General features: G+C 39.0%; 1 long non-coding RNA gene across 4 annotated transcripts; it reads right to left on the reverse strand.

Annotated features, from left to right (window-relative positions):
* LOC109840207 lies at positions 2931-5791 on the reverse strand. 4 transcript variants are annotated; one of them, XR_002246819.1, is made up of 3 exons: positions 5670-5791; positions 5388-5447; positions 2931-5007 (listed from the first exon to the last, which is right to left on the reverse strand). It is a non-coding gene; the product is annotated as an uncharacterized LOC109840207 (long non-coding RNA). The 4 variants fall into 4 exon arrangements; XR_002246818.1 differs by having other exon boundaries at positions 2931-3577; positions 3674-5447; XR_002246820.1 differs by having other exon boundaries at positions 2931-3186; positions 3275-5447.

A 6946-nucleotide genomic window follows, 5' to 3' on the forward strand; every position in this document is an offset into this window, starting at 1 on the left:
TACTCAAGCTTAGCTTGAAGAAATGACTCAAAAGATCTCTCAATCCCTCCAACAGCAGCTTGCTACCTTCACCAGCGAGCTCCTCAACCGGTTTCCACAGCCGCAACAAGCTACTTGTTTAATCCCCCCACCTTCTGAAGACTGGCAATCAAGGACTCACCCCCCTCCTGGAGCACAGCAAATAGTCTCACCTCGGACTTCTCATGCTGCAACCAAGTAGCGGAGGGATCACGTTGAGTAGCGACCACACCGCCACATCGGTTGACTCGCCCTGAGGAACCTTGCCGACGTCTTCTCCCTATTCCTGAAGTCACTGATGAGAGTCCCGGCCCTGGTGACCCTATGGATCACACTAGGGGAGCAGTATCTAAGACTCTCCCTTACCACCATGCCTCTCTGGCCCCCTCTACTACCGTAGAGGCCTTTGGATATGATCGGGTGTATAGACGGATCGCAGAAGTCATTGGGAGGAACACCCCCCTTCCCGATGACCTCATGAACACCCCATGTGAGAAGTTCAAGATGCCTCATGTGGAAAAGTACAAGGGCGAAGGAGACCCCTCCGAGCATGTCCAGAACTATTATGATGTAATGGGCATGCTCCAAGCATCGGAAGCAGTTATTTGCCGATGCTTCCCCATCACTCTGTTAGGGAGCGCCAAGCTCTAGTGGAACACCCTCGAGAAGAAGTCCATTAGTAGCTTTCAGCAACTCAGCCAGAAGTTCATCCATCACTTCTTGGCTGACACCGAACAAAAGTTGTCCCCTCATGTGTTAATCCAGATGAGACAAGAGCCCGGAGAGAGCTTTCGAACCTACTTTAAGAGATTACAGACGAAGAGGCTAGAGGTTAATGACCCGAGGAGTGCGATTGTTATGTTCGCTCTTGTGGCCGGCTTGCAAAACAACAAATTGGTCAACTAACTTGCTAAGAAGCCGGTCAATAATTATGGACAACTGATGGCCAAAGCTCATGGGTATATGGACATGAAAGATGCCCGAGCTTATAAGGCGGCGGTCAAGACCATAGAGACCTCCACAACCATTACCTAAGCAGCAGCAACAGCCACACTAGCAGCACCACTAGCGCCACCCGCATCATCGACATCTGTAAAGTAGATGCCGACTCAGCCACCAGCTCGGGCTCGGCCAAAAAGACTAGACTACCCCTCTTGCTTGGCTATAAAACAAAAAACTATTCCAAATAATAGGGTAAGCAATCTCCCAGAATTCTTCTCCACTCCTCTACACTTAAGAATTCACACAATTCATCACTTTCCCACGCAAGTCCATCACTAACTTGATCTCGGAGGAACAACGGGGGAACTAGTCCCCGTCCTCTTACGAGTTGTTATTTGTGCAGGAAGAAGCTACTTAACTCAAAACCAGATATTCGGAGAAGTTAGCGGCCCCTAATCAACCTCACCCCCATTACATTATATGTGTGATTATTAACATCAACATGTGTGATTATTAACATCAACAATTAGGATAATGGTTTGCACAATCAAATGGCTATAAGATCTTTCTAGTTGCACTTAATTGTTATTAAATTTTTTTTTGTATTAGGCTTGTTTTTACGGTGTACTCAAGTAGGTGTGAATTGAGAGTTTACGATGCACTCAACTTGGGGTTGAATTGAGAAAATTTATCACTAGCTAGGGCTAGGAATACTCATGTGTGAAGAGTTTAGGTTATACGACTAGTTTGGGAGAAACTAGGATTTCCGTCTTACAAGCCTATTGAATCGAGTTTGTGAGTCAAGGGAACTTTTACATAGTGAGAAAACCCCTTCCCGAGAAGGAAGAGTAGATGTATGATTATTCATCTGAACCACTATAAAATTTCATGTGTTATGATTGTGATTATTTCTGCGATTAATGTATTTTTATTATCTGTTTACTCTGCTGCATATTCTATGATATTTAGAAAATTAGTAGGCAATCCTATTCATTCCCCCTCGAGGCTTGCATCTTAGCTCTAGCAATTGCAGCTCTAGTAACCCCCCATATTTGTTTTAAATTCTTATTTGCCGGATGGAATCAAAGTATGTATCAATTTTGAAATAAGCTAGAAGATTTAAAATCAAAGTATGTATCAAGTTTTAAATTCTTATTTGTTGGGTGGAATCAAAGTATGTATCAATTTTGAAATAAGCTAGAAGGTTCTTTTAAACTTTAACAGAATAAGGATATCTAAAAAGAGATGGTTCACTGTTTATTCTTCACCTTTATATAGCACGCATATATTTGGACTTTGCCATTTAAGCTTCATAAGGTTGTCTCATGTAAGAATTACAGTTTTATTCATCAACCATATAACAGCTCTAACTTTAAGAGAAGCTTTGATACGCAAATATTCTTAGCCAAAAGACATCTCATACCTCCATCATTCAAAAATGTATAAGTGCCTCCAACCTCGAGCATACCTTTTTTACCAAAAGCTCATAAAGGTATGTCGTTAAAGGCAAGAAGATCAGGCTATATCAAGTTTAATAGGATGCACTAGTACAAAACTGGTCTGCCCAAACGGTTGGAACCGTTTGGGAAAACCCCCTCCCAAACGGTTCCAACCGTTTGGGAGACGTAAAACACCCGTTTGGGCTAAAGCCGTTGGGGACGAATTGTCCCCAACGGTCGCCCAAACGGTTGCAACCGTTTGGGCAAAACCCCAAACGGTTACAACCGTTTGGGATATTGCCCAAACGGTTGAAACCGTTTGGGCAAAAAATCGCCCAAACGGTTCCAACCGTTTGGGCCAAATTTTAGCCCAAACGGTTGAAACCGTTTGGGCGAAAATTAGCCCAAACGGTTGAAACCGTTTGGGCTATTTATTTTAATAGTTTTAAAATTTTGGCTTTTTTATTTATTTTCCCCCGAAACGGTTTCAAATGTTTATATACACATCTCACATAATAAGTACTCAACATATCACAATGAAATCAAAATATTCTCATACTTTGCTAAATATCCAATGTTATATATTCATACACAATGTTTACTCAATATACTTAGAGACAAAACATATACATACACAATGTACTCAATATCTCACAATGAAAAGCATCTAATATTATATACTTGTCTCTAATATCCAAAATGAGGTTATCTTTTCGATGACCCGATCCATGTATAATACCGGTTCATGTTTTCGGTCTTTGCATTGTCTCTCCCTTGGTAGATCTATCTGCATTGATGGATGCGTGCATGTAAGTATTCATGGGTATGTGTAATCAAGAAGACCGATAAAGAGATAGATTTAAATACCGTCTGACCTTGTTTTATTGCAGCATCATCGTTACATAGAAGGAAAAGAAAGCAACAGAATAACAGATGAAAATTATAAGAGTATATGAGTCATGTTTCAATGTGAGTACCATCGACTGGAAACATAACCTGGAGCAAATTCTTGATAGACTGCCTTTCCCCTCACCTTCCCTAAGAACAAACAGGCCAAATGCTAGTAGATAGAACATGAATGCTGTACTCATCACATTTTGAATTACTGATATTATCTGCACAAGTTTCATCAAATTGCCTTTTCTCGTTTTATGCTAACTTTGAACGCCAAATTTTTCCTAAAAAGCAATTCTTCCCAATCAGATAATACACACATATATAATGTACATATGAAAATGCTAAAAATGAAAATAATTTCAGAATGCTTGCTTAACCTGATGCAGCTTTGATGTCCTGATGCAGCTTTGATGTCCTGGGGCAATTGCTTGGATCGAATTAGCATGAAGTAATGCCTCAGTAGCCTGCAACTCAATACTAAATTTACAGCACAGAGAAAACATTTCAAGAATATAAATAACTTTAAATTCTGCAGAATTCTAAACATGAGCCCAAAACGTCTAGAAATCCTATGTTTGTAACAAGGTTTACTAAAATTCTGAAAGAGAAACTCAGACCTGAAACTCTTTGAAACTTCCATAATGAAACCACATTCAAGATTGAATGCCTAATACCAACCTGAAATGGGGTCTTCCAACATTGATATATTGATCTATTGTCATATGTTTAAAAAATAAAAATTTATACTAAACCCTTACCCTTGACAATGATAATCTGACAAAAACATTTCACGCATGTGCTAGATGATATATACCAGTATATAAAATATTCCTGCATGTTTTAAATAGTAACTTCAATAAAACTATACAAATGAACCGCATAACCAATCATGACCAATCCTATCAACTGCATGACCAACCATGATGAACCCTGTCATTATGTACATCTATCTATATAGAGAATGGAATCTAAGTATCGCGTGCAGAGTGCTGTAACTTTGCAGATTGGATCAAACCTGACCATGAAACAATTCAAACTTAACCTGAGTTTAAGGTCAAATGTTTTCATTTTTAGTAAGATACAGTTTAAACCTTGACCAAATTTTAGATAGGTTGGATTTAGGCTAAGATGTGTGCCAGCTAACCCAACCCAACCTGCCTAAAGTACTTAACGCCAACTCTTCATTTGTAACTCATGGATATCAATACACATAGGCTAGTGCTTATATAAAAGGATGAGATCCTTAGAGATTACATGTTGCGTCAAAAGAAGCAAGTACTTTATCAAAAGAAATTGAGTATTTAGCAGTTATAATGTGGTGATTAAGGACTGTGTATGGCAGTAGTGCTAGCAACTTGAGTGAGAAAACCCATCTCCCATTACAAAAGGCAGGATGGCTGAAGTGGAGAAATGTCCACAGTATTATGTGATCATATAATAGCCCATGAAGTGAACAGAAAGTTTCCACTAGATGGTTATAAGATCAGTTATAATTTAAAGGTAAAATGTCAAGCATTCAAGAAAATTATGTTCAAGAGATGAATTTATCTGAAAACGAGTAAGCAGCCATTGTGAGAAAAAGACTGAATACAGAATGTGTTCATTCATGGAAAATTAAGATAACATCAATAAATGATAGAAAATTACCCAGATTAAGCATGTAAGGAGACTATTAGAAGCTGCAAATGAAATATGAAGGCTTCTAACATAGCTGTGGAATACCAGGATAAGGGATAGAGCAAATAAGCTTGAATTGAAGCTGAAAATGAAATATGAAGGCTTCTAACTTGACTAATTATTCATCTACAGATAAACGAAAGAAAAAGAATTCAGAAAGCCGACAAAAAATTGAGACAACAGTATTCATTATTATCATTTTGCAGCAGAATTCATAAGCTAATCCACCAGATTTGACATAAAGAGTATACAGCTCAAAATAAATAAATCCAGCTCAGTTCAACTGTCATTTATATTCCTACCATAAAAGCTCATGCTTGTAAACTTCAAATAGTCAATCTGAACTTACTTCATCATCCAAAACTGCTAAAAATCTTATTATTATCCAACTGAGTAATTTCATCAAGCACTTACTGGGCATCAACCATAACAGATCTTCTTCAACCTCTCAGCCGCCGACTGATCCACCGAATACTGCAACCCAACCACCAAAATATCAGCTATACAGATAACAAACACACACACACACACACACACACACACACACACACACACACACACACACACACACACACACACTTGAACAATGCACAAACCAACACCACTTGAGCTAATAATTGTAAATTTGGTCTGAAAAGATTGAAGAGCCTTTTTCTAAAATTAAAAAAAAAATCTACCTTACAATGGAAAATATACCTTACTAAGCATAACAACAAGACTCATTCCGGCTGAGTAGCGTGTGGAATCGAGAGGCGATTGAGGAGGCGGCAGAGTAGCGGTGGAGGAGGAGGCGAGGAGCGGCGGAGGACGAGGCGGATGAGAGGTGGAGGAGGAGGCGGAGGAGCGGTGGAGGAGGAGGCGAGGAGCAGTGGAGGACGAAGCGGATGAGAGGTGGAGGAGGAGGCGGAGGAGCGGTGGAGGAGGAGGCGGAGAGCTGTGGAGGACGAGGTGGAGGAGCGGTGGAGGACGAGGCGGAGGCGCAGGAGGGCGGTTTTTAGGGAAAAATTTTGGGGAAATATCGCGGGTTCAGAGGGAGAACGGGAAAATATAGCGGGGAAATGAAATTTCAATTTTGTAGGATTCATCAAAACTCCCAAACAGGTTTACCTGTTTGGTATAAAATATCCCAAACGGTTAAATCCGTTTGGATGTTCCGTATGGATTTTTCTAAACTCCCAAACGGTTTAAACCGTTTGGAATTATTATCCCAAACGGTTTGAACCGTTTGGGCTATCTTGATTTGCCCAAACGGTTCTAATAACTGTTTGGGCAGACCAGTTTTGTACTAGTGATGAGAAGTTTTCTTTTTGTTCTTCTGAAAGATGGAGGTGTTAATAAACCTCTATGTCTTCTTCTGAAAGATGCAACTGATCCTTCTCTGTTTAGTACATGAGTGAACACTAAAGGAAATTCCCGCAAAAGGATCATATTTTCGCACTATTTATGATGCCAAAAGTTAAATGGTAATTTACATTCCCAATGTTGGAAATTATTGGTTGTGGTGGAATGCAATTTCAAATGGATGCCACCACTTACAAGGTTTATGTCTAGTTTGGACCCCATGAATCTTGGATATATCTTAACTACAAATAGACATGAACAAAAATGCTAGATAACAGTAATCCATGCTCCCCATAAGAGGAATAGATTGGTGCAAACTTTAAAAAAAAAGTCTATTTGCAGTTATTTGTGCTAGCGGATTGTATAAATTTGATCTGATTAAAATTAGATCTTTTTTCTTTACCGTATGCAAGTAAGCTGAATTCAATGCAATTTGGATATTATTGTTCCAAATATAAGAGATGAGGTTCAAAATAAAGATCAAAATCGTAGTGAATTATTTAAATAAAAAGTCTAAATGTATTTAGCCACATACACATAGCTAAACATCTTTACAATAAGAAGGTAAACTCATCCTTCAAGTTTTTATGCGAGACATAAGTGACGAATTTTTTTTTCCTTTTTTCAAAAAA

This window comes from Asparagus officinalis, chromosome 5 (assembly GCF_001876935.1).
Source record: "Asparagus officinalis chromosome 5, Aspof.V1, whole genome shotgun sequence".
Lineage (NCBI taxonomy): Eukaryota > Viridiplantae > Streptophyta > Magnoliopsida > Asparagales > Asparagaceae > Asparagus > Asparagus officinalis.